Source organism: Gossypium hirsutum, chromosome A09 (assembly GCF_007990345.1).
Source record: "Gossypium hirsutum isolate 1008001.06 chromosome A09, Gossypium_hirsutum_v2.1, whole genome shotgun sequence".
In the NCBI taxonomy this organism is placed as follows: domain Eukaryota; kingdom Viridiplantae; phylum Streptophyta; class Magnoliopsida; order Malvales; family Malvaceae; genus Gossypium; species Gossypium hirsutum.
In genome coordinates, this window is record NC_053432.1 from 14364212 (window position 1) to 14367687 (window position 3476).

A 3476-nucleotide genomic window follows, 5' to 3' on the forward strand; every position below is an offset into this window, starting at 1 on the left:
TTCAATATCATACTTACTTCACATTACCAACCCTTTTATTCATACACAAAGATCAACTTAGCCAAAGGCCGGTAGCTCATTTATCAACTGAGCGAATACTTATTTGTAAGGGCTCAACTAATTCAAAGCACATACGAAACATACCTTAATGTTGGGATGTTTCAAGCGTATTAACTGAAATTTTTACAGCAAGATCATTCATTCCCAAATCACGTACCTTCGGAATTTAACCGGATATAGCTACTCGTTCAAATGCCTTTGGGACATAGCCCGGTTATAGTAACTCACACAAATGCCTTCGGGACTTAACCCGGATTTAGTAACTCGCACAAATGCCTTCGGGACTTAACCCAGATTTAGTAACTCGCACAAATGCCTTCGAATCTTAGTCCGGATTTAGTAACTCGTACAAATGCCTTCGGATCTTAGTCCGGATATGGTCACCTAGCACAAAGCCTTCGGGACTTAGCCCGGACATCATTCAAATAACCATGCACATTTAACAATAAATCATGGAACATTCGTATTTCGTTTTCATTAGCAAAACAAGACACTTATCATTCTTGCAATTTCGGCTCAATAGCCACACACAAAGAGCATGATTTTGATTTGCTTAAAACATGATCTAATCAAATCATAATTTAAGCTTTTTTACTCAAGAACTTACCTCGGATGTTGTCGAACGATTCCGATAGCTATTCGACCACTTTTTCCTTCCCTTTATCGGATTTAGTTCCCCTTTGCTCTTGAGCTTGATCTAGATACAAGTATGGCCAAACCTCCCCCTAATCCTCTTCCAAACCAAACATGAAGCAAGAACTCCTTCCTCCTTCCTTAGAATTTTCGGCCAAAAGAAGATGAAAAAGGATGAACAAAATTTTTCTTTTCTTTTCTTTTACTCACGGCAATGGGGGGCATGGATGAGACCATTCTTTTTTTTTCATCACTCCTCCCTTTCCTTATTTAATTACCATGCTCATTATTTTATTGTTTCCACCCATGATGCACCAACACAACATGTCTATGACATGTCTTGCCCATCACACTTGGTCTACTATACTTGTCATGGCCGGCCACTACTAATAGAGGGGGGGGGAATTGACATGCAAGTCCCCCCTTTTTCAACATGCACTAATAGGTCCTTATGCTTTGACCTATCACATTTCAAAATTTTCTCACATAAGTCCTATTTACTAAAACTCACATGCAATCGACTAAATCGAAGCTTGAAATTTTCACACATTCCTAATTACATATTCTAGACAATAAATATCACATTCGAACATTTCGGTGACTCGGTTTAGCGGTCCCGAAACCACTTCCCGACTAGGGTCAATTTTGGGCTGTCACAGCAAAAGTCCTTGTCTAAGAGTAGATCTAACATAATTAAGCAGAGTTGATTGCATGCCTAGAGATAGGGTGACATAATTTTGCCGGATTAGGGTGAAACCTAATAAGGGAATCCATAAATCGAGTTAATGCAACACTAGGGGTTTTAATTAGAAAGAGATTTCAATTAATCAACCTAGGTTAGTCTCGAGAGAGATAAGAATATAATTAGGGATTTCTACCTATCAAGTCAAATGAATAAATCGTCTAATTTAGAGTCAATAACAAGTGAAGTCTAAGTGGATTTTTCCTTAGGTATTGTCAAATCATTCAATTTTCCCAGAAGTTATTTCCCCAATTCACTTTCTATGCATTCTTAGTTTAGTAATTAGTTTAGATAAAAAAAACCCCTTTATTTTTTGGCTAGATAATAAAAAGAAAGTTAATACTAGTACTTTTAGTTCCTTTTGGTTCGACATCCCGGTCTTGCCATAAGCTATACTACTGTTTGATAATGTGCGCTTGCCTTTGTCGTGATAATATTTAGTTTTCAAGAACGGACATTCATAAATTATAAAACTTATCACGATTTGCATCAATCAAGTTTTTGGCGCCATTGCCGGGGAACTAAGATATTAGGAACACTTAATTTTTATTACTTTAGCCATTTATTTTATTTTGATTTTTGTTGCTAAATTTTGTTTTTCCTTCTGGCAGGTTTTTATAGATTATGACTAGAAGAAACCCATCAGGACCATTATTTTTTGACAGTGAGATCGATTTATCAGCTAGCAGAAACCACAAAGAAATAAGGCAAAACCTAAGATACACAGAAAAAGAGCAAGAGGATGATATTTCCACCACAACCGAGGAGATGGCTGAAAATCAAGAAAATCCGCTACCTCCTGCAATTGCTGCTGATCTAGTAAATCAGAATTCTGCTCCGCACACTATGTACGATTATGCTAAACCTACTTTAACAGGAACTGAATCAAGTATAGTTAGGCCTACCGTTGCTGCAAATAATTTTGAACTGAAACCTAACACGATTCAAATGATACAACAGTTTGTTCAGTTTGATGGTTTGCAGGTCGAGGATCCAAACACTCATTTGGCAAATTTTCTGGAATTCTGTGACACTTTTAAAATCAATGGCATTTCTGATGATGCCATTCACCTTCGGTTATTTCCCTTTTCGTTGAGGAACAAAGCTAAACAGTGGTTGAACTCATTACCACGAGAGTCAATCACTACTTGGGAACAAATGACCGAAAAATTCTTACTTAAATATTTTTCGCCGGCTAAAACAGCAAAGTTGAGGAATGATACCTCTTCTTTTGTGCAGATGGATCTATAAACACTCTATGATGCATGGGAGAGATACAAGGATCTATTGAGAAGGTGACCTCACCATGGGTTACCTTTATGGTTGCAGGTTCAAACGTTTTATAACGGTGTGAACCCCTCAACAGGGCAACTTATTGATGCAGCTGCTAGTGGGACTATCAATAAAAAAACACCTGAAGTGGCTTACGAATTTATTGAAGAGATGTCACTGAATAACTATCAATGGCAAGTCATGAGAACAAAGCCGACAAAAGCAGTCGGTGTTTTCAACCTCGATCTGATTACTATGCTATCTAACCAGGTAAAAATTATAAATAAAAAGATTGACGATTTATATGGTTCTACTCAGGTACATTCACTGATGAGATGCGATTCAAATGGAGGAGGAGTACACACAGAATATCAATCCTTCAACCTCAACACCGAGGCAAGACAAGTTCAAAATATGGGTAACGATAATTCTAGACCTTAAAATAACCCATATAGTAATACTTATAATGCAGGTTGGAGGAACCATCCCAACTTCTCGTGGGGTAGTCAAGAGAATCAAATGCCATAACATCCTCCGAGTTTTCAACAACCACCTTACCAACAGGAAAAGAAGCCAAACCTTGAGGAGATGCTAAAAAAGTTTATCTCGGTGTCAGAAACTCGCTTTCAGAATACCGAAATAGCACTTATGAGTCAACAACATCGGTCAAAGGGCTTGAAACTCAGATAGGATAGCTCGCTAAACTAATTTCTAAACGACCACAAGGTAGCCTGCCGAGTAACACTAAATCTAATCCAAGGGAACAACT

The 3476-nt window shown here is 37.8% G+C and overlaps 1 non-coding gene across 1 annotated transcript; it reads right to left on the reverse strand.

The window, feature by feature from the left end:
- Nucleotides 1-2641: 2641 nt before the first annotated feature.
- LOC121207475 (small nucleolar RNA R71) lies at nucleotides 2642-2748 on the reverse strand. The gene has a single exon (XR_005902564.1). It is a non-coding gene; the product is annotated as a small nucleolar RNA R71 (small nucleolar RNA).
- Between the last annotated feature and the right edge of the window lie 728 nt (nucleotides 2749-3476).